Source organism: Panthera leo, chromosome A3 (genome assembly GCF_018350215.1).
Source record: "Panthera leo isolate Ple1 chromosome A3, P.leo_Ple1_pat1.1, whole genome shotgun sequence".
Taxonomy (NCBI): Eukaryota; Metazoa; Chordata; class Mammalia; order Carnivora; family Felidae; genus Panthera; species Panthera leo.
In genome coordinates, this window is record NC_056681.1 from 105,359,633 (window position 1) to 105,385,285 (window position 25,653).

Consider the following 25,653-nt stretch of genomic DNA (forward strand, 5'->3'; position numbering starts at 1 on the left):
GGAAAACACCATTAGCACTGGTAACTCTCCAAACACTGGTTGATTTATTGTGGACACACTGTAGAATGAGCAGCAAAGACAGGACTAAACAAGGGGCGAGATAGAGACCCCTTTTACCTTAGTGACATGCAGAGTACTGGGGTCGCTTTAGAAGAACAGAACCCCCACAGGCAAAGTTTCATGGGGCTGGGGAAAGGATCTGGAAGAAACAATTTTAGCCGATGACTGATAGAAAAGACAGGTTATCTCTCATTGCCCTAAATATTTCTTCCTTTTTTGGCTTCTTCTTTCTCTGAATATCCCCTTTTCCTCTTTTGTTCCTGGACTTTGAGATTCTCTCTCTCCCTGCCTTTCTTCCCCTTCTTCCCCTCTGTCACAATATGCCCATTAAGTATATTTTTGTTATTGCTGTCACAGTTTTAGAGATTTAGCCCAATCAAGAGGTTAGATATTTTTGCACTACAAGGCCTCAACCCAGGACTACAGACAACTTATTTCACTAATTTTTTTGTTATGAGTAAATAAGCTAAAATGCCTATATCTCTCCATTAAAACAAACAACCCACTCTCTTCCCCTTACTGATTCCTTAGACAAACTCAATGCTTTCTTTATGTATTTAGTCCTAAACTTACTCATTCACATTTTCTCTCTCCCTCTTCTCCCTGCCCCCCCTACCCCTCCTGGCGAATCATCAGTCCTTGGCAGAAAATATAGTCACTATCTTGCTTTAAGAAAAATATTCTACCATGTATGTTTTTATTAACAAAATTGTTCTTGGAATATAAAGTTCATGTGTAACCAAAATTTTATTTAGTATATATACAGTGGTTAAGAATATAGTGCTGAATTTAGACTACCTGGATTCAAAAACTGGCTCACCATTTACTAACTGTATAACTCTGGTCAAGTTTCTTAACTTCTCCACACCTCTGTTTCTTCATCTTTAAAATGAGTCTAAGAGTACCTAACATATAAAATCGAAGAGAATTTAATTGGATAAAAATCATTAAAAAACACTTAAAAATGACAGCAAAACAGTGAAAGTCTTATGAATGTTAGCTATTACTAAAATAATTACTAAGATTCTAAAATAAAGGCCTGGTAAACCCACACCTAAATTGACTAAATTCTCAATGTTCAGTAAGATCTGCAGGGTCAGGCACCTAAGCAGTTAAAGATTTACTGGAACAGTCTCTGAAAAGTCAGCAGAAAGAGATGCTACATTATTTTACTAATTACTTATTCACCAAATTCCATTTCATCATCAGAATGTTAAACTGGGGGATGCCTGGGTGGCTTAGTTGGTTAAGTGTCCAACTTTGACTCGGGTCATTTGGTTTGGGAGTTCAAGCCCCACATCAGGCTCTCAGCTGTCAGTGTGGAGCCTGCTTCGGGCTCTCTGTTTCCCTCTCTCTCTGCCCCTGCCCCACTCTGTCTCTCAAAAATAAACAAACACTTAAAAAAAAAAAAAAAGCTAAATTGGAGTTAGCAGATTAACATTTAATGAACTTCTAATTATATGCCATTCATTGGATAAGATAGTCTCCAAACCTAAAAAGCATGGATGAGTGGGGGAGAAAGAAATGCAAACAAAGTGTAATACAACACTTGCCCTGATAGATTTATACAGAAAATAGTGAGACTCAAAAAAGAAAAACAGTCGATTTTTAATGGGAGGGAAAAATGAAAGTTTGGTCTCTGGAACAAGTTATTTAAATAAAATATTGATGATAATTTTTAGAAAAATTTAGAAAAGCAATGCAACTGGAGAGCTATGTAAACCTATAAAACATCAGGCAAAAATACAACTTTTTTTAAAGCATTTTTAAAAGTTTATTTATTTTGAGAGAAAGAGAGAAAGAAAGACATCCCAAGCAGGCGTCACACTGTCAACACAGAACCCAAAGTGGAGCTCAATCTCACGAACCTCGAGATCACGACCTGAGCTGGTTAGATGCTTGACCAACTGAGTCAACCAGGTGCCCCCCCAAAATATAACTTCTAAATAAGTTTACAGATATAACCCAAACAATATGATTCTAAGTACTAAATATTAAAATGTTATATAAGCTGTAAGTATACACTTTTGTCTATTTTAAAAACAAGTAGCATTATTGCTTTAAAAAATAACACAGATTTTTTTAGATTTCTGAAAAATACTTATTCATCCTAAATTTTATTGAGTGACTAGTTTCTCAGGCACCTATGTTAACTCCTAAGGACCCAAATTCAAATTCAGTTCTTCCTACTTCAAAAAGGAAAAAAAAATTTAAAGGCACAATTTGGAAAAAAATATTTGGAATCATACAAGAAATAAGTAAATATATCAATAAGAAAAGAGGTCGACCTGATCAAAAAATGTGAAAGAGATGAATAGGTAAACTTCTGTTTATATGGAAGGTGGAAAGATGGATCACCCTTACTAGTAATTAGGAACATACAAATTAAAATCACAGGCTACTATTTCATATCCATTAAATAAACAAAAGTTGTAAATTCTGGCAACACTAAATGTTGGCATCAGAACTTCCATATGTTTTGAAGAGAAGTGTACATTAAAAAACTACACTGAAGGAATAATCCAGCAAGATTCACTAAATATTAAGATCTACTTACTGAGCAATCCAGCAACACTAGTCTCAAAAATAGGTCAAGGACTTGAATAGACATTTCTCCAAAGAAGATACACGAACTGCCAGTAAGTACATGAAAGTACTTTCTCCACAAGTGGAGAAAGAATCCTCATGCGTTGCTGGTGGAAATGCAAAATTATGTAGCCACTGCATAATATGTCCTGGTGGTTCCTCAAAAAGTTAAACATATGATCCAGCAATTCCACTTTACAGGAATTGAAAACAGGGACTCAAACATATACTTGTACCCCAGTGTTTAACAGTAACATCATTCACAACAGTGAAAAGGTGGAAACCACCCAAATGTCTATCCACAGATGAATGGACAAAATGTGTATATACATACAATGGAGTATGATCCAACCTTAAAAAATAAAATGCGGACACATGCTACAATATGGGTGAGTCTTGAAAATATTATGCTAAATAAAATAAACCAGATACAATGCTGGTGAGAATGTAAATTGTACAACCACTTTGGAAAATATTCTGGCAGTTCTTCAAAAAGTTAAACATAGATTGCTATAAGACCCAGCAATTCTCTCCTAGGTATACACCTAAGAGAAATGAAAACATGTCTACGTAAAAACTTACACATGAATGTTCACAGCAGCATTATGTACGAGAGTCAAAAAGCAGAATAACCCAAATGTGCATCAAATAATGGATATCATTCATGTGGTATATCCAAACAATGGATTATTCAACTATAGAAAGGAATGGAATACTGATACACATTACAATATGGATGCATCAGGAAAACATGCTAAGTTAAAGAAAGATGCCAGTCACAAAGACGACTTATTGTATGATTCCATTTATAGGAGATGTCCACAAGGGGCAAATGTGTAACAGAAAGTAGATTAGTGGTTACCTAGGGTCTGCAGGAGGAATGGAGAGCAACTGCTAAAGAATACAGAATTTCTTCTCTGGGTGTTGAGAGTAGTCTAGAACTGATAGTGGTACAAGTTACACAACCTATGAATATACTAAAAACAACTGAATTGAGTATTTTAAATGTGTGAACTGTATGGTATATGAATTATATCTCAACAAGCTGTTGTCAAAACAACAGCAAACTCCTCATTTAATAAGCAACAAAAACTTTCATAATTTAAAATGTAAATTCACTTAGAAGTAAGTAGAATTTAAATTTTCCCAAAAGTATAAATGATGGCAGAAGACAACTGGGGCATAACTGTGTATCTGAAAAGGGCAGATCACCTAAAAGAATAACCTAAATAAGGGTACAAATGAGGGAGAAGAGAAAAGGTGGAGTTGTAAGGACAATTTCACCTTTTTCATAATGTAGCCTAGAGCCAGCATTGCTTAATAAACTATTAATCTGTATTTACTCAATTGTCCAAAGAATAAAAATGTAATGACCTTTGTAACCAAAGATCTTATTTACTGTATCTAGATGTGTTTTAGGATTTTTTTCACATACTGTGAGAGATAATGGGCTAAGTAGGACGAAATCTCTCACATAGTACTCTTGTAATAGGTGCAGACTTAAAAAAAAAAAATGGTTACTTCCTATAAGCAAGGAGAGGAAAGATAATTGGCTAGAGTAAAATCTGCAGTTGTGACTGCTGGCATTTAAGATCTGTTCAAAAGCAAAAAGAAAACATTGTTGAGATGATTAAACTTGACACTGCTGAAAGCATGTCTTTACAATTACAAATGACTTAGCCTCTTCAGTCAGCAGGACAGAAAATTAAAACAATTTTTACTGTTCCTATGGGCTAAATAAAAATATGAGAGCAATCAGTAGCTAGTATGTTAGGACACAGGCAGTTGTACTGGTACATTTGTGAACTGCTACAAACTTTCTTAAAAGTAATCTGGTAATAGCTATTTAAAATTACACACACACTCTTTGATCCAACAACGTATGTAGTAAGGAGAGAAGGGACTATATAAACAAGACTTAAAGGTCTATCAAAATGAGAACAGGTGAACGAAATGGCTCCTAAATATGAAATATTATACACTATTAAAAGAATGTATCATATGTCTATCAATGTGGTGTGAAGGTTATCCATAGGAGATACATTAAGTGAAAAAAGCTAGTTGCCAGTAAGCAACAGATAATGCACAGCCATTGTACACACAGTGTTATTTTATGTCCTGTTTTTGAAACAAACAACAAAACCTGTTCATGTAGAACAGGGGTCAGCAAACTTTTTCTGTAAAGGACCAAAGAGTAAATATTTTAGGCTTTGCAATGTCAAAAGAACTCTGTCCCAACTATTGCACTCTATTGTAGCAACATGTCTACAAATGAGCTTGGCTATGTTCCAATAAAACTTAATAGACACTGAAGTTAGAATCTCATATAACTTTCATGGGTCATAAAATATTCTTTTGATTTTTTTCAACCATTTAAAAATATAAAAACACACTCTTGGCTCACAGGATGTACAGATACAGTGGATTTGGCACGAGGGCCGTATTTTGTCTACCTCTACCACAGAAGGATACAAACTAAACTATTAACAAGGGTTATATCTTGTACAAAGTTTGATTTGTTAAAATGTGCAAGTACATATTTATAATTTACAAATACATAATTTTTAAAGTATCTCTTCTAAGACAGGAATCAGTTTTACTGACAAAGTAAATTTTATTAATAAGGCTGAGACCGGCCTCCATAATCAGAATTGGCAGTGTATTAATTTTATGACTTTATTTCTCCATGGCTACAGAAACAGAATAAGGAGGAGACAATAAGCGAAATAAATTTTTATTTAGTGCCAAATTAGAGAATCCGGCATTTTATTGTCCTTCTTGCTGCACAATCTTTGCTTATGTATAGTGAAGGTTCTCAAGCTGGTAGATATGATACAGAAAAGACTACTCAGACTTCTAGGTGAGGGCGGATAGATTTACATTTTCAGAAAACCTCTCCTATTTCCACATAAAGAATATTTTTTAATAAAATCACTAACACATTGTATCCCAAGGATTTGATATTGTTGAATAAGGAACTGAGAGACAGGAAAAAAAGTTATTTTCTAAGCTTTTACCATATGTCCAACACTTTATTAGGTATATGGTAGGATATAAAAGTGATGTAGGTTAAGATGTGGTCCTCTCAAAGAACTTTCAAAGATGCAAAAATCCTAAAAAAGAATTAGCAAACCAAAAGCAGTAACATATAAAAAAGATAATAAATCACAACCAAGTTGACTTTATTGAAGAAACTTACATTAACAGAAAAAAATCATTAATTTCAAACAAAAGGCATTTCATGAAATTTAAAATCCATCAAAACAAAAACATTAAATACTATGAATAGAAGGGAACATCCTTAGTCTGATAACAAAGGCATTATAGCAGATCACATTTTCTGCATTTCTCTCTTGCACTAGCTGGACACATGCATACGAAAACATAGATGTGTTCTTATACTATGACGGACAGACATTCCTTTCAGCAAAAAGCAGGGTCTGTGCTCCCTTTCTCTTGCATCTGGTTGGGGGCTTGTGACTGCTCCAATCAGAGTATAGCAAAAGTAATGCTTATATGACTTGAGACTAGGCTGTAAAAAGGATACAGCTTCTTTTCTCTTGTTTGGGAATGTTTGCTTTAGGAGAAACCAACCACCATGCTGTGAAGAAGCTCACACTAGGCCACATGGCGGAGACCACCTCTCCACAGGTGGAGAGGAAAGGAGGCTCCCGGCAAAGAGCCAGCATCAACAATCAGACATGAGTAAATGAGTCTTCAGATGGTTCCTCTCTCCCTCTGCCTTTGCATCTTGCAGCCAAGGCTTCAGACAACACAGAATAGAGATAAGCCTTCCATGGTGTGCCCTACTTAAATTCCTAATCCACAAAAACTATGATCATAATAAATGGTTGCTTTATGCTATTAAAATTTTTTTTAATGTTTATTTTTTGAGAGAGTGCAAGCGGGGGAGGGGCAGGGGACCCAACAGTAGCAAGCCCTCTGTGGGGCTCAACCAACCCAGCCACCCATACACCCCATAGGCCATTAAAATTTTCTTAAATGAGGGGTGCCTGGGTGGCTCTGTTGGTTGAGTGTAGGACTTCAGCTCAGGTCATGATCTCGTGGTTTCTGGGTTTGAGCCCCATGTCAGGCTCCATGCTGACAGTGCAGTGTCTGCTTGGAATTCTCTTTTGCTCTCTCTTCTTCTCTCTCTGCCCCTCCCCCCACCTGTGTTTTCTCTCTCAAAATATACTTAAAACTTCTTTTCTTAAATGTGTGTTTATCTATTTGGGGTGGGAGGGTGGGGAGAGAGAGGGAGAGAGAGTATCCCAAGCAGGTTCTGTGCTATCAGCACAGAGCCCAGTGTGGGGCTACATCTCATGAACCATGAGATCATGACCTGAGTTGAAATCAAGAGTCGGATGCTTAACCAACTGAGCCACCCAGGCACCCCATATGCCATTAAATTTTTAATTGATTATGCAGCCATAGTAAGTGCAACAGGCAAATAACAAAAATTAAAAAATGACACCATCATATTTAATGTTGGAAATACTGAAAGCTTTCCTTTTGAGATAGGGAACAAAATAAACAAGGATACCTACTCTCACCACTTCTCTTTTATACTGCAGTCCTACTCAGTTCAATAAGAGAAATAAATTAGACATTAGAAAAGAATAAAACGATCATTCACAGACAACATGATTATGTATATAAAAATACCAAAAATATATAGACAGCTGATTAGAATTAATAGTGAGCTTAGCAAGGTTGATGGGTACAGGTCAATACACAAAATCAACTATATTACTCTATCCTAGAAACAAACAGAAAAACAATGGCTTTAAAGAGTATCATTTACAGGAATACTAAAAAAAATACCTAGTAATAAAAATAATAAAATGACGTTCAAGACTTCTGCACATAAAACTAGTAAATGTTGTCGAGAGAAATTAAATACCTAAATAATTGGATAAATATGCCAAATGCATGGATTGAAGACTCAATGAAAACATGCCACTTTTACTCTGATTTGGAAATTTAATGCAGTATGGAAAAAATTTCAACACTTTGTATGTGTTCATGCACGCATGTGTTCCTGTGGATGGAATTTGGTAAGCTTATTCTGAAGTTTACACAGAAAAGCAAAAAGTCAAGAATAAGTAAAACCCTCATGAACAAAAGGAAAAATGTAGGTGCACTTGCTCTACTACATAGCAAGACTTATTATGAAACTACAGTAATTAAGACAAAGGTAGACAAATAAACCCATAGAACTGAAAAGAGACTCCAAAATTAAGCACACTCATATACAGACCAAAGGCGGCACTTTGGAGAGCTGGGGAAACAAGATCCATGCCAATAAATAATGCTGGGTCAGGTGGATCTGCATATGGGGGAGGGGAGGGAATAAAACTTGACCCTTACCTCAGAGCATATACAAAAATCAATTCCAGACCTAACTGTGAAAGACAAAACAATAAAGCTTTCAGAAGATAGTTAAACAGATACGGAAATCACTATTGATAAGGGAAAAGATTAATATCGGGACCAACCTTAAACTGAGAATGTCCATTATAAAAAGACACTATTAAAAGTGAAAGGGCACGCCAGAATAGGAGAAAGCAGCTGGAACATAACTGACAAAGGGCTCATATCCTGAATATACAGAGAATACTTATAAATCAACCAGAAAAAGACAGTTGTCCGATACAAAAATGAATAAAAGAGTTGAACAGGAACTTTAAAAAAGAGGACATCCAATTGGCCAATAAATATGTGAAAAGATGCTCAACCTTATTGGTATTCAAGAAAACGCAATTTGAAACCATAATAAAATACCACTACACACTCATTGGGTGGCTTAAATTAAAAAGACTAACAATACCTAGTGTTGGTGAAGAAGTAGAACAACACAAACTCTTAGAACTGCTGATGGAACTATATACTAGTACAGCCAGTATGGAAAACTATTTGGCATCACTATTAAAGTGGGATAAACACATTCCCTACAACTCAGCATTCCAATCCTAGGATTATACTCAACAGAAATATGTGTACCAAAAAATATGTACAGGAAATCAGAGCAGTATTATCCGTAACAGTCAGACACTGGAAACAAATCAAATCCATCAATATTAGAACAGACAAATAAACTGTGGCATATTCATATAACACAGTATCATTCAGCAAGGATACTGAACGAACCACAGCTACACAACATGAATGACTCTCAAACAGTACTGAGCAAAAGAAACCAAACACAAAAGAGTATATGTTTTAAGATTCCACTTACATAAACCAGGTAAAACTACACAATATTGTCAAAAATTAAGATAGCAGTTATTTTTGGAGATATTGGGGGGGTAATAATTGGGAGAAGAGGAAAGGTGTAGGGTCCTCTGGGGTATTGGGTATGCTCTCTTTCTTTTTACCTGGATTATGATTACATGTATTAAGTGTCAATAAAAGGTTTTTAAATGTGGAGCTCACACCCTCAATATATATAAATTCTTTATACGTGTATTACTCTGCTAATATGTTATGAACATTATAAAACATGTAAAAAATAGAAATCTGGAAAGTATGGATAAAAATAAGCATCTTAGATGTCCTGCTAATTACAGCATCAGTTTCATACTTTCATTAGAGTTTGGTGTATGTATGTGTGCTGGAAAATAGCATTTTTATTTCTTTCAAGTGAAGGGAGTATTTTAATCTTGATGTTATAACTTTTTATTACTTTCACACACATTGCCTTATTTTCCCAGTTGGACTTAATCACCAAGATGCTTATAATATTTAAATTTTATGCAGGCCTAGAGTGGTGAATATTAAGACCTGACAAACTACTTTTTGCTTTTTCTATCATTAGCTAATATTTTAAGGCACAATATATATATTTAGGGAAAGAATCAAACATATTTCAAACAAGTCACCTGAGTAATTTTGACTTTGGAGAGATGACTTCTTATCAAACCTGACTGGATCACTAATTTTAAACCTATAATGTGTCTGAAAAACAACTTGAACAAAAATATAAAACGGTCTGTGCCATTTTCTTCTTCTCCTCTGCTTATTAACATCTCTTAAATCTCTCGTTTCTTCAAAGAAATCTTTTTTAAGACACTTATCTATTTTATGAGAATCAGATAATACATAAACATACTTAACAAAGTACAAGTAAATGGCAATATGATGCAACACACGGAGAGCGAATGGGAGAGAGCTCCATTGTAAATTCCTGCATGGAACTCCCACTCCTCCTTAGGTGACAGAGGACAAACTGACAGACTGACGGAGCATGTGAATCGTTCTATCAGATATTGGTACGGCTTAATTTCTTTCCTCTATCTTAGGTCTAAAAGTAAATACAAAAATTCTAATATTTTTTTCCCCGCATCAGCAATAAATCATTTTACACACTTCACTCTGAAGAATACGGTCTTGGAGGGCAGCCAGGGAGTGGCCAGATCAAATTTGCAATTTAAGCAGCTCATCCCCTGGTGGTTACGTGGAGGATGGATTTAAGGCAAAGAAACTGCTTGAGAGAGATAAGACTAGAAGGAAGCAACAGATAAGAAGTTGTGAGACCTGTTCAGGTTAGAGGTAATGGTAGCGTAAACAAGGCAGTGGCAACATAAATATGGGAAACTATGTATTTGATATGGACAACTGATACTTTTTCAGTTATACGGGTGATATGTGCATTATATGTAAATAAGGTCATTTTTATAGAACTCTGATGATTTGAATGATCTAGAACATACAGTATGAGTGAAAATAAAATGACTATTCAAAAGAAGCTTCAAAACATATTTTCATGACATCCCTCACCACCGCCCCCGCCCCCCCCCCGCCCACATACACACAAACTGCCACCTCTAAACTCTTCTTATAATAGAAATTACGAAGCAGGCTATCCCTGGCCACAAAGAAGTTTAAAATGCTCCTGTACCAAAACAAAGCAAAAATCCAAACACATAAACACAGATTTGATTTTTTAAAAAACTTTATGTTACATGAAATCTGTTATTTTTTAATTTGGGAAAACTAAAAGAAAAATCAAAGATAAAAACTAAAGCAAGTTAGGGATGCCTGGGTGGCTCAGTTGGTTAAGTGTCTGACTTCATTCAGGTCATGATATCACTGCTCGTGAGTTTGAGTCCCATTTCGGCTCTCTGCTGTCAGCACAGAGCGCGCTGTGGATCCTCTGTCACACTCCCCCCCCCCCCCAATCCTCCCCCCCCTCCCCTGCTCTCTCTCTAAACTAAATAAAAACATTTAAAAAAAAATATTAAAAAAAACTAAGTTAAAGATTTGGAGAACTTGGAAATTTATAAAGGAGGCCTTTTGAAAAGCTTTTCATCTATTTCCTTATGAAAATGGTCTCTTCAACAAATGGGGTTGCTGCTGTAATTAATCAATTCAAGATCTACAACTAAACTTCTTGGCTTCAGAATTCACCTAATTCACTGTGAGTTCCTTATTGACAAGAGCCATCACTGTTTAAATGATGTCACTGATAAACTAGGCCAACGGTGTGTCTCAGGTAATTTTTAGGAAAATACGTACAAACATTACCCAATTGCATTATACCTATATTAAAGGTTTTTGGGTTTGTTTTTTTTTTAAGTTTTCACTGACTGAAAAAAACAAAGGCAAACCATTACCATTCTACTGGTTGAAATCCAAAACTCAAATATTCTTATTGTCAAAGTAAAGCATCCTCAAAATTTAAAAGAGCACCCATGTACTTCTAGTATGGAGTTTTATTGTGCTATTTAGACAGGAAACAAGTGTGAGAGGCTGACACCAAGTAAATATGACATGGCAAACTTAAATCTCCTTTCCCGTACCCTTCTATTCTCTTCAGATCAACTCAGGAGGATCCACATAAATGAGAGATACAAGTAGTAATTCTTAAGTGTAGAATACATGGGATATCCTAAAGCCCACTCTGCAAGAAGATGATACAATCTGGATCTCCCCAGATCTGGCTCAAACCCATAAAGTCATCCCAGGATCAACTTAACATTCTAGGAATTTTCCAAAAATCGGATGAATAGAGCCCAGATCAGATTCCTCACGTCTTCCCCAAAGTAAATCTACATTTTCAAAAGTCAGATCAAGCCCAGATCATTTTTTCTGCATTCATTTTGCTATAATATTTGTTGATAGAGCTGATACTTGGACATATGCTCCCACCAATGTAGCAATCAAGCAATGTAGTTCAAGTTACCTAACTGCTCATTAAGACCATGAATATATGCACACACAAACATGACCAAATGTCCAGAAGCATATTTTAAGAATCCCCAGAGTGCATCTTTTTCATGGACAGAAAGCTCTGTTTAGGTCTGTATTATGTAAATAACTTAATTCAAGCACAGTAAAGCCTAAAAGATAAATGTTAGGTTTCAGGTATCTAAAGTTACTATATGAAAAATAGTAACCATCTGTTTCCACAGAGGCCAAACAAGATGAAATATACTCACTATATAACATGAAGAATGTAGGCTAGATGGGATTTTTTTTTTTTCTACAATAAAGGTTAATTCTAGGAAGAATGAATCTTGACAATCAAGAACTGCTTTCTCTGAAAAATCTATTAATAAAACAAGAGACTCAACTAACTGCCTTGATGGATTAAGTATAATTCTCTATCACTGTAGAAGGACTCAAAAACTATCTTCTGTAAGACCCTGTATCCCTACAATTAAAGAATTCAATTTGTTTGACCAGCTAATTATGCTCAAGCTAAGAGAAAAATTTGCAACCACCACTTATGTAAGTATACGTTATATTAGCAAGTGGTAGTGCACTGGCTACTGCTTTTTAGAATCCAAAGGAGTTACACAGCAAAGAGGAATAAAAATCAGAGTAAATATATAACATATCTAGTCTTTCTACTTGACATCAAAGGTTTCTAATATGCTTAAACTTGTAGGTAAACTTTAAATACGAAGTTTACTCAACTCTGAGAATATCTGTCAAAATACTGGTAAAAAATGAAAATTTACTTAACAAAAATGTTTCATCACATTTGAATGTAACTTTTTCCCTAACTTCCTAATCTGTTCCTGATATAGAACTAAAGTCAATCTTTATTCCTTTCAACTTCTTTCTCTGCAGTTTTAACTCTTAAGGTTGTGTGCATCAGAGGGATGGGGTAATGAATTTTACATATAACCAATTTCAGGCAATAAGCAATAACATGTGACTGGGTTCAATAGCTTTCCTCAATTGGGAAGCAACTTATTTGCCCATGGTTAAAAACAGTGGTCCTGTCATTCAATCAAATATCAAATACTCATTAATTATCAGGCTATTATATAATAATCTGAACACTTCACATGTTTTAAAAAAGATTTTTAAACTATATACACTAGCAATTATTGCAAAAATATATGAAATAAAAAAATAACAGGAAATAATAGTTGTGCTTATGCTGGGGTTGTGGATGACTGTTTTTATAATTACCAAAAAAAAAAAAAAAAATTCTCTTTTTCCTCTGAAGATCTTAGTGAGACTATTAGGGGTAAGAGTTGTGAAAACTGGGGCACCTGGGTGGTTCAGTCAGTTGGGCATCTGACTTCGGCTCAGGTCATAATCTTGCAGTCCATGAGTTCGAGTCCCACATGGGGCTCTGTGCTGACAGCTCAGAGCCTGGAGCCTGCTTTGGATTCTATGTCTCCCTCTCTCTCTGCCCCTAGCCCACTCACACTCTGTCTCTCTCAAAAATAAATAAATATTAAAGAAAAGGGGGGGGGGGGGCGCCTGAGTGGCTCAGTCGGTAAAGCGTCCAACTTAGGCTCAGGTCATGATCTCACAGTTCATGGGTTCAAGCCCTGAGTTGGGCTCTTTGCTGACAGCTTGGAGCCTGGAGCCTACTTTAGATTCTGTGTCTTCCTCACTCTCTGCCCCTCCCCTGCTCACATTCTGTCTCTCTCTCTCAAAAATAAACCATTAAAAAATATTTAAAAAGGAAGAGTTGTGAAAAACTAAACCAAAGTGTGACTGGATAGGTGACATTATATAAAGCAGGTTGAAAAGGTCCACGCAGGGAAGTTCTCAGATAAAATATGCTAATAGGAATTCTTTACATTTTCTGACTATCCTTTAAGGTAAAAGGATCAGAAAGAAAATTAATTTAAATCTGTAACTGATTCCTGCAACTTATTTTTAAGTTTATCAGAAAATAAGATGATGGATGATGGATAAACATGGGAAAACCCAATTATAGCAAAATGTTAATTACAGAATCTAAGTGGTGGATAAATGTGTTCACTGTAAATTCTTTCTTCTTTCCTGTATATTAAATGTTTTTCATAATAAAACAGGAAAACTATCTGAGGTAGACACTTCTACGGGAAAATATAAATTGCAGAGTACTCTGGAAGTTTTGTAGGGAAATAAAAATATTATAGTAGTGGAGTTTTATGAAAATCAGCTTGAATATATGATTTGAATACCACTCTGTTAAAAAATTTTAATTTTTATATATACTATTTGAAGTTACAGATTCTTAGATCATGTAGCATGGCGAGTCTCCAAAGTTGACTCCCCTCCCCCTGCAGTAATCATGCCCTTGGGGAGCCCTGTCCTTTGAATTTGGGCTGGCTCTGTGACTTGCTTTTGACCAAGAGCAGCTGCACAACTTCCAAGACTAAATATTAAGTCTTGCAGATTCTAAAATTCTGGTGGTTCTTTCTTTAAAAGTACTGAGATGCCATTTAATAAGTCTGATGACTCTAAACCACCATGCTGGAGAGGCCACCTATAGGTGATTAGTTTGACAGTCCTAGCTAAGCCCAGCCTGCCAGCCATCCAGACATGTACCAGACATGTAAATAAAACTGTCTGACCTTCCAGTTGAGTATCACCAAGTGACCTCAATGGAGAAGAACTGCCTGATTAAGCTCTGCCCAAATTTCTGACCCACATTAATGTGAAATATAACATGATTGTTGTTTTAAGCCACTAAATTTTGAGTATTTTTAAAAAACCAGAATAGATAAATAAGGCGCCTTAAACAATAATTATTTAGTCCAAATCCTTCATTTTATAAACTGATCCATTCTCAATGAACTGAAAAACAAAAAAGAACTCTAAACTCTGGCTTAGGAGGAAAGGTTAAAAAGATAAAAGAAAAGGCTAAATAGGAATTATCTCTGCCTAGCTATTCAAATACACAAACTCCAGTGTATATTAAAAACTCAGCTAAGCAACAAGTAATACACATTATATCAAACACCCATTAAAGTTTAAGACCATTTCTTAAAGCATTACTGTTTTACATTTTGTGTGATATTTATAGAAGTGTTAGATATAATTTTTGCCATTTAAATTCATACTGAATCTATTGCCTGACATTGTTAATGATCTGCAACTCCCTCCTAAGTTGTTGCCTTATTAAAGAGTTAGTAGAGAATGAACTGAATCTAAATGAGAAAATGTTATAAGCCTCTAAAGTTTGGTTTTCATTTACTTGCTGGGAAAATGTTTAGGGATCACAAACTTGGGTATTACCTATCACTTAACATAATACTTGATATAGGCAAAAAACCAAAGTTCTAGGACTACACACACAATAGACACTTGATAAATGCTGATGGAGTAAATATTTTAAAAATCCTGTATTCAGCTTATAAATTATAATTGTGTGAGACAACCTTAAATTGGCACACCTAAATAACAACATAGTCATCAATACCCCTAAATATATACTAGTTTTAAGAAAAGGCAAAAACACCTTCTAACTAGTTGTAAGAATTAAAACTAATTTTTACATCTGTCCTAGAACTAAAAATTTAGAAGGTATTAAATTACTGCCCTTATTAATCTTCTATTTCCTTTATATGTATGTTTCTAGAATTTCTCCATGCTATTAAAATGATCAAACTATTCCTTTCTTCCAGTAAAGGCAGCAAGAGAAAAGTGAGTCGTTAGGCTACTTTGACTAAACTGAAGCACCCATTTGTATATAAAAGTATAAATAGGAAAGATTCAATTTCCTGGAGATTAAAAAGCTACCACAATTTCTTAACTTTAATGTAGTTCAATTTATCTTTTTTTTTCTTTTATGGTAAGTCTAACAGGAGACCAGATAAATCAATTACGTATTTATACAAAGCAATTTCATATAGCAATGGAAATGAACAAACTACAGCTCTAAAAATCTTGCAAATATAATGCTGAGCAAAAGAAGCCAGACACAAGAGCCATACGGAATGATTTCAAAAACAGTCAAAATTAATCTACGGTGTTAGAGGTCAAGATGGTTTCCCTTAGGGGAGGAGGAGGAATAACTTAGAGTCACTAAAGGCTTCTAGAATTCTGGTAATGTTTTGTAATCTGTGATGTGTTTTCATCTGTATACTTTATGTATGTTGTACTTCAATTAAAAGTTTACATTAAAATGGGAGGGTGCCTGGGTGGCTCGGTCAGTAGAGCGGTCTGACTCTTGGTTTTGGCTCAGGTCATCATCTCATGGTGTGTGGGATCAAGCCTCACATCAGGATCCACGCTAACAGCATGGAGCCTGCTTAGGATTCTCTGCTCTACCCACCCCCCCCATCCCCGCTTTCCACCTCATCCCCTGCTTGTACCCTCTCTCAAAATAAATAAATTTTTTTAAAAGTTTACATTAAGATGGGAGAAGAAAAATAAGATTTTAATATTTTTACACCTGAAGAAGAGGTATTCCACCACTTTAGTCATGTTATTTTCCAATATGCTCATTTGTTTGCACAACCATGACACAAAATGATACAATTTATAGAAGGTGGCTTGAAGATCACATAAGCCAAATGAAAATGCAGAACCTGACTTCCAAGGTCACATAAGACAAGGCAGCACCAGGACTAGAAAAGAGCTCCAAACTCCTATTCTAGTGCTTTACTACTACATAATACTATCAACTCCTCTTTCTCTAGTAGCTACTTTTAAAGTTATCTTGCAGATACACTGTCCTATTCCCAAACCCTGAACAGTACAGTGGTATGATGTTGCCCGAAAAGAAACACTTGAAAATTGTTATGAAGACACAGAAATGAATGAAAAAAATAATAATCTGTCTTACTATGGTATATACAAATACAGTAAATGTATCTGTCAACTTCATATCACTATACCTGTTACTGTTTAGAAAAAAAGTTCTAATGGAAAGAAAATTAAGATGAAACTTTACCAGTGACTTATTAGGGAGGAGATATTAGGGAGGAGATCTAAAAATGCCCCCCCCATAGTCTCAAACATTTATAAAATATTCTGATTTCTTGTAATAAAACATACATAGCATAAATATACAGTAAATATTTTAATATATACTGCAGAGTCTATTTTTTAATATATTTCCCTTCCTTCTCTTTAAAATGCTGGAAGTAGTTACATAAAAATTATAAATGGTTATTGAAAGGTAAATTTGGAAATATAGTATTTAATTTAATTCATTAAAAGTGACTTTAAATATATACTACTTCAATTTTCAAACACCATATATTACTCTGTAAACAAAATATGCAATAAATTAAAATTTTTTCATTAAGAAATTAAAACCACAACAAAACATTACAATCTTTTTTTTTAATTTTTTTTTTTTTCAACGTTTTTTATTTATTTTTGGGACAGAGAGAGACAGAGCATGAACAGGGGAGGGGCAGAGAGAGAGGGAGACACAGAATCGGAAACAGGCTCCAGGCTCCGAGCCATCAGCCCAGAGCCTGACGCGGGGCTCGAACTCACGGACCGCGAGATCGTGACCTGGCTGAAGTCGGACGCTTAACCGACTGCGCCACCCAGGCGCCCCATCATTACAATCTTAATAGATGATCAAAAAAGCCCCAAAGTAGTCAAGTACCATGATAACTAAGGAAAGCCATTATGTATGTTTACATACCATTTTTAAGTGGGTTATTGTATGTCTGGGAAGAAAATAATTACTGTTTGCTGCCAGTCTGTTTATATCACCCACCAGGGGAAAGGGTAAGTCTTACCCTAGTCAGAACACTGGCAACACATTACTAAGGTATTAGGAACAAAGTTATACAACTTAAATTTCATTGCTTCAATGAGAAACCTCCTTGGAAAGATAAAGATTTCAATGTCTCTAATAACATTTAATTTGAATAGCCAAGTCCTTTAATAATTAGAACTAACCCCTTTAGGCATGTCATACATAAAGCAATGACTTTCAACTTTGTTACAAAAGACAAAGGGAATTGATCCATTGGTTCAGATATTTTCAAATTACTCCAGTATATAACAGCATAAGATTCTATCCAAGCCAATTTCCTCACTGTTCTGCAGATAATGCTGACTTTGTTGCCTGAAATGACTTCACCCACCTTTAAGACCCCACCATAGGTCTCACCTCCAGAAAGTTCTTCCTTTCATTCAACAACGAACCTTTTCTTCCTTCAACTCTTGTAAGCCTCACCTCTCTCATTTAGTACTTAATATCTAGCGGTATATTATGGGCTTTTTTCAACCGTTCTTACAGACTGTTAACCAAATACAACTGTAAGTCTCTTCATGATAGATGATATTTCATACTCTTCAATCTCCCACCGTACCTACTATGGTAGGTACACCAAGCACATTATAGACATCCTAATAAGTGTTGAATACGAAAAAATAGTTGTACTGTATTTGTGGGGAAAAAGCAGCACTGCTCTAATGTATGAAGTATATGAGAGTATGAAAGACAGAGTTTTACATGGCCTTCTTTTAATTACTTCAGGGAGAAAGTCTGTTTTTTAATACCTAACACCATCCCAATATTTAAACATAATTCAATTTTAAGATGAATTTAAGAATTTTCCTTAACATAATTTTCTATCTATTGAGGGATACAAAATTTTATTTTAAAATAAGCTTATCTAAATCTAGGTCATTTTATAGTGTAGAGAGAAAAGACATTCTCAAAAAAAAAAAAAAAATGATGGGGGTATGTCAAAAGGACAAAAGAGCCACTTAAAAGAGCTCTCGATGGCCTAAGTTGAAATAATCTAAGCAACAAAATTAAGTAGTAATGGATTATAACCCAAAGTATAAAATACCCAGGAGTCCATACCGATATAAATGACTAACTATACTAAGTTACGCAGGAGAAAGGACAAATCTCCTAGACAGAAGAATTCCAAATAAATTATGCAGATACACTGCCTTCAAGGAGGTAGAGCATAATTACTCCCCATTCCTTAAGTGTGGGTTGTACATAATGACTTCCTTCCGAAGAGTACAGTATGGAAGGGTGGAAAGGAATAATTTTACAGCAGAGATCTGACAAGCACTACCTGAGCCAGGTGACTGGGGTCAATATCAGGTTATAAATTACATTACTACTATGTACACGTTCCCACATATATATGCAGCTATGTATGATGTTATGAAAATGGTACTTACATCTTTGTGGTCTTCCTCTCCCAACCTATAACCCTGGTCTAATCATGAGAAACAGCAGACAAATTCTAGTACAAGTACATCCCATAATATACCTAACCAATACTCCCCAAAATTGTCAAGGTCATCAAAAACAAGGAAAACTGAGAAACTGTCACAGCCAAGAAAAGCCTAAGTAGACATGATAACTGGGTGTGATGTAGATAGAAAAAGAACATTAGATTAAAAACTAAAGAAACCTGATGGGCTTTAGTTAGTAATAATGTATCAATACTGATTTGTTACTTGTAACAACTGTAGCATACTAATATAAAATGTTGGTAACAGGAAAAGCTGTGGGGAGAGTGGGGAAATGTGGAAACTCTTGTACTGTTCTATTTTTCTGTAAATTTAAAACTATTCTAATAGTCTACCAATTTAAAAAGGTCATTCTAAATAAGATTATTAAGTAAAATAGTACCAGTTGTGGAAGAATAGGAAAAATCATGAAGGTAGTACTCAAATGACTAAAGTCTGGAAAATGAACACTTACAAGGAAACATTTTGGAAAACACAAGGTTTTCACAAAGTCTCATCATACTAGTTACAGCATTTCCTCATCCATAAAATGGAAAGAATATACCTACACCACAAGACTGTTGTGAGGATTAAATCAGATCATGAATAACTGCTTTATAAATTGTATAGCTCTGTACAAATGTAAATCCTTTTAAGAAGGAATATAACACATACTTTTGGAAAAAAAGATGGATGTTGAAGGAAAGTTAAAGCACTATTCCGCTTTGTGGTATTTGTGTAAAAAAAAAGCCACATAAAAACTAAGCATAAGTGTCTAAAATTACTTCATGTTTTTAGCTATGTAGTCTTGAGTTGCCAAATAACTGCTTTTAGTATTTTAGTGATTATATTTTTATTATTGTAATTTCTCACCTTTACAATGAAATCATAATAAAGATGTATTTTAAGTACTTAAAAAAAGGAGTAAGACCGAACTCTAGTGCCTAGGAACAGACACTTAGGAGATAAAACCATAAGGAAAAAAAGGAAGCGATTACAGTAGTTTCTACCTTATCCACAGTTTTGCTTTCTGCGGTTTCAGTTACCGCAGTCAAATATTGTCTGAAATATTTAATGGAAAATTCCAGAAATAAACAATTCATAACTTTTAACTTATGCGCCATTCTGAGTAGCCTGATGAAAAATCAGGCCTTCCTACTTTGACCAGCCGGGAATGAGACTCATCCCTTTGACCAGCATATCCATGCTGTATATGGTACCCACCTATTAGTCACGTATAGTAAGTATGTATATACTAGAAAAAACATAGTATATATGTGTTTTGGTACTGTTCATGGGTTCAGGAATCCCCAGGGGTGCTTAGAACCTACCCCCTGCAGATAAAGAAGGACTACAGTACTACAAAGTCAGAGTCGAGAGATAATTTTGGAGGTAACAAACTGTGACTGGGGTGGGCATTAGGAAGGAGCTTCTGGTGTGGCTGACAGAATTCTATTTCTTGTTCTGGACTGAGGTTACAAGGGCGTTCACTTCATAATAATTTACTATGTGTAAATTTGTGTGTTTTTTCTGAATCTGTTTTAGCTTTATAATAAAAAGGCAAAAAAAAAAAAAAAAAGAGAGAGAGAGAGAGAGAAAGGAAATTCCAAAATACAGTGTGAAAAGAACATTTAACAATCTAAATACAAAATCTTAAAGAGAAATCTTAGTTCTTTTATTATAAAAATCAGTACCTCAAAAAATTCTGGTTCTAAATGATGTGAGACAAAGCTACCTAAGTTTCGAAACAGGTATGAAAATGAATGTTTACCTCAAAATCTGAATCTCCACTCTGTAATTTACCAACCTTATATTCTTAAATCACTAACTCTCTACTCAGAAGATAAAATAAGACCTCCCTCCCAGGGTGAAAGGGAAGAATAAATGGAATAAATACAAACATGGGTTGAAAACCAAAATGGTAGACAAATGTAATTTGTATCTGTCCACTGAAGAAGAGATGAACCAGAAATCTGAATTGCCATCACAAAGCAAGCTCCTGCATATTGTTCTCTGACTTCAGAAGGTGTCAAAGCTCATTTCCAAATACTGCCATTTTCAGAGGACTCTCCATTACAAGTCAGTACTGCAACATTTTGAGAGAGCACATGAACGGGGGAGGAGCAGATAAGTGAGGGAGAGACAGAATCTTCAGCAGGCTCCAAGCCCAGGGTGGATCTCACAACCCTGATAACATGACCTGAGCCGAAATTAAGAGTCAGACACTTAACCAACTGAGCTATCCAGACACCCCTGCAGTGCAACATTTAAGTTAGGGAAAAGCTTCCTACAGATAAGATAATACATGATTGTCTAACACATAGAACAACTGGAAAACTAATGAGTCATCAGGAAAGCAAAGGTGAATTCACATTTTATTTATATTATGCCAAACCTAGAGAAGTCATGTCAACTTCAACCAACCAGAACTGAGCCAGTAACCAGAAAATAACTACCAAAAAAAAAAAAAAAAAAAAAAAAAAGCTTTTAACAGTCAGAACTTAAACCATAAAGTTAGAAGTACTAAGTACAAAAATCACTTGTTTTCAGGAAGTTTCCCCTGGCTCTTGATTAGAATTGTGAACAAACCAAAGTAATCTGGTTTTCCAATTCACAGAAAATGAAAGGCAATAAATTAAAAAGTGATTCAGATGAAGCTAAGGTAAGCAAGAACAACTCATCAATAAGAAAACAACTATTTTTAAAAAGACAAAAAGTCAAAGAACATAGGGTTCAAGATCATTCATTGTAGAGGCAAACAACCCGAAGACATTTCAATCACCTTAAAATTATTTATGTGAGGGGCACCTGAGCAACTCAGTTGGTTAAGCGTCTGACTCTTGATTTTGGCTCAAGTCATAATGTCATGGTTCGTGAGATCGAGCCTTGCCTTGGGCTCTGCACTGGCAGCGAGGAGCCTGTTTAGGATTCATTATCTCTCTCTCTCTCTCTCTCTCTCTCTCTCTCTCTGCCCCTCCTCTGCTCCCTCTCTCCCTCTCTCTCAAAATAGATAAATGTTAAAAAAATTTATTTAATTACTTATACGAAAATTAGGTATACCTGATATTATTTTATTACCATATATTTGGAGGTTGTACTGTATACATAAATATAGTTACATACAGTACTTATAAAAGTTTTGGTCATGTTTGAATACTACTTATATAAAACTACACATGATATTATCAGATAGAGGAAGTGTTACATATCTGACTCCAAAAGTTATTTCATTTTAGAATGTGATCAGTAATCATGCTGACATATTTATACATTTTTACATAACTATATTGAAAAACGGTAATGAATATATTGCTAACGTGTATTGAACGTTTATTCAGTGCTACATGCACTTAAACTCACTTAAACTTCACAAATTTAGAAATATTAGATAAAACCATATGAAACTACCAACACACAACTGTTTTTGACCTACAAAAAGGTATTTAAATTATCTGCAGATAATTACAGATGTAGAAATTAACCAAAGAGAAGTTGGTTACATAACCAATAAACGGTAGGTTCAGAATTTGAATCCAGGCCTTTTTTTTCCCCCCCTTAAATTCCTGGAAGTAGGAATAGCCTCCCCAACCCCCACCCCCCATCCAGTCCTCTTAATGATTTTGCCATTTAGTACCACGTAATAAATTCCTTTCTGTTCAAACTAGCTAGAAAAGATTCTGGGTTTCTGCAACTAAATGTGATACATAATTGTTCTAACTATTTTTCCCAAACATAATTCATTAACTAATCCATCCTCTTCCCATTAATTTGAAATGTGACCTTCATCATATGCCAAATACTTTATATATTTAAGTCTGTTCTTTTAAAAATATTTTCCCTGTTTATTCAACTGCCAACACCAAACTTTTTTGATTACTATAACTTTATAGTAATCGTTAGTATGTGTTTGGGTAAATGCCCAGGCCTGTCTCGATCACGGTTCTGTTCAAATTCACCAGTTGACTATTATAATTCACTGTGAGGATTCAAATTTTATTATTTGCTATATTAAACAGAAGTTGATATCCCTCAAGTTAATGCAGGTAATGCCCTCAAATGTTTCTTATATTAAATAGCTCCACCATAGAAGAGCCCTTAGGCTCTGTTAAGAAAAAAACCACTTTATCCAAATGATCAAAGAAAACATGACAAATAATGTAACAAAAACCTAGCATGTGTCCCTCATATGATGCACTCTAAGGACACAATATCACTCAGTATACATGCCAAAAACACATATCCTAAATCTAATCATGATGAAGTATCAGATAAACCCAATTGACAGACATCCTACAAAATAAATGGCTGGTAATCTTCAAAAATGTTAATGTCATAAGAAGAACGAAAAAAAAAAGACTCAGGAATGGTTCAGTTCCAGATTAAAGAAAGTGAGAAGAATAAAGAAACATAAAAGTTATAATTTAATGTTTATTTATTTTTGAGAGAGAGAGAGAGGGAGCACATGTGTACCTGCTGTGGGGGGAGGGGCAGAGACAGGGAAACAGGATCCGAAGCAGGCTCTGCACTAACAGCAGAGAGCCTGAGGTACAGCTCCAACTCACAAAATGTGAGCTCATGACCTGAGCCTAACCGACTGAGCCACCCAGGCGCCCCAAGAAACATAAAAATTTAAATACAATGAATGGTCCTGGATTGGAACAGGAAAAAAAAAAAAAAAAAAAAAAAAAAAAAAAAAAAGCCACACGGAACAAACTGGTGATAATATCCACAGATTCAAAAATGTTACTGCACAAATGTTTATTTCCTGATTCTGATCACTGTTCTGTAGTTGTGTAAGTGAATACCCTTATAATTAAGAAATGTTCGGGGCGACTGGGTGGCTCAGTCGGTTAAGCGTCTGACTTCGGCTCAGGTCCGTGAGTTCGAGCCCCGCGTCAGGCTCTGTGGTGACCGCTCAGAGCCTGGAGCCTGTTTCAGATTCTGTGTCTCCCTCTCTCTCTGCCCCTCCCCTGTTCATGCTCTGTCTCTGTCTCAAAAATAAATACACGTTAAAAGAAAAATTTAAAAAAGAAACGTTCATTGAAGTGTTTAGGGATAAAGGGACATTATATTTGCAACTTACTATCAAATGGTTCAGTAGGAAAAAGATGTGTGTAGAGAAAGAATGGTAAAGCATACATGGCACAATGTTAACAACTGTGAATCTGACTGAAGAATATTCAGTTCTTTTCCATATATTTGACATTGCTGCAAAATAAAAGTTAAAGAGAAAAAGAGAAATAATGCATTTTAGAAAAAATTCTCATACACACAAACATGGAATTCATGAAGTTTTTACTTTTCTCCCAAGTTAGCAAAAACAAGTACAAGATATGGTCTCTATTCTCTAGGAGTTTCCATTTAGCTGGAGTGACAAAAGCAAATATCCAATTTTTAATAAGGAACGTCATAAAGCAGGAAAAGAGTAGTTATCAAATGAGTGACAGAAGCAATAAAGTGCTAGGAATTTAGAGGAAAAAAAGATCACAATGGACAAGAATGGTCCCACTGAAAGAAAAGACATTAGATTCAGGTCTTGAAGTCTAAGTAAAACCTGCCTAGACAGAAAAGAGAAAGAACATTCCAAAGTAGAATATCTGTAGATAAATGAACGAGTATAGAGATTGACTACACAGTCTGTTAACACGGGAGAATGAAAGTCAGGGCTAGAAAGGAAGGCTGGAGCCAAATCATGGAGAGCTTTGAATCCTACCCTAAAGAAAATTAGATTTCATACTACAGGCAATAGCCAACCACTAAATGATTCTGACATATTATTATTAATACAAATAATTTCTACATTTCTGTCTACAGTCTGATTCACTCAACTTAACAATTCCTAAAAAGAACCTTTCCTTTTGTGCTAATGAAACTTTTGTTTCCTCCATTTGAATGCCGGCTGATTCAGGGCTTACCAAACACAATTTAATACCAAACATTTATTAAATGCTTATTTGGGGTCAGGCAAGCCAGGGAAGCTGACTCAGCCCCAACCATACAGTCCCTATAAAGGACTATTTAATTCAACACCACTGACATCTATAACTGGTACTGGTCAAACAGAAATTAATTCAGTTTTATTTAGTATATATCTTTTCCTTATGAAATAGTAAAATGTAAATATTTGCTCATAAACCTCATTATGTATATGGACAGATTTTTATTTTATTAGTGCTGATCTGTCAACACTAAAGGTTTCATAAAGCATTTTAATTCAGAATCACATATCAGTGATCACATCTGGAAGTATTTTTTGTTGCACATAAGCCAAAGTTACACTGAATTCATACTACAGGGTCAAGTTTATAAATGACAAATTGTAATCTAAGATGCCAATTTTGTGAATTCTGCATGAATCATCTTTTTTGAGAACCCTTCATTATATTTCCAACACCCTTTCCCTCAGAAGAATCAAATTACCTCAGCACCTAATACACCAAAAGAAAAGGCCTAGAATCAAAGTAGTTTTTTTGATTATAAAACACAAAATAGCAATTTAATAGGAATGACTAAGAGTTGAATATTTATGATTTCTAAAAGCATAGGGTGTGGTAATAGGAAGAATTATAATATTAAAAGCTCTCATAACCTTAGCATTTCATG

The 25,653-nt window shown here is 35.0% G+C and overlaps 1 protein-coding gene across 6 annotated transcripts in view; it reads right to left on the bottom strand.

Moving 5' to 3' along the window:
* The window catches only part of EML4 (EMAP like 4), a 161,504-nt gene that overhangs the window by 102,727 nt on the left and 33,124 nt on the right, over positions 1 to 25,653 (bottom strand). For 2 of the 6 annotated variants that reach the window (XM_042933164.1, XM_042933165.1), the window contains exons 1-2: positions 881 to 992; positions 118 to 199 (exon numbers count right to left, since the gene is read on the bottom strand). The exons of 1 other annotated variant lie outside the window; for it this stretch is intronic. The gene's annotated coding sequence lies outside the window, so the exon portion shown is untranslated. Of the gene's footprint in view, positions 1 to 117; positions 304 to 880; positions 994 to 25,653 lie in introns of those variants that run through there. 3 more of the 6 variants (XM_042933162.1, XM_042933167.1, XM_042933163.1) reach the window with 3 other exon arrangements.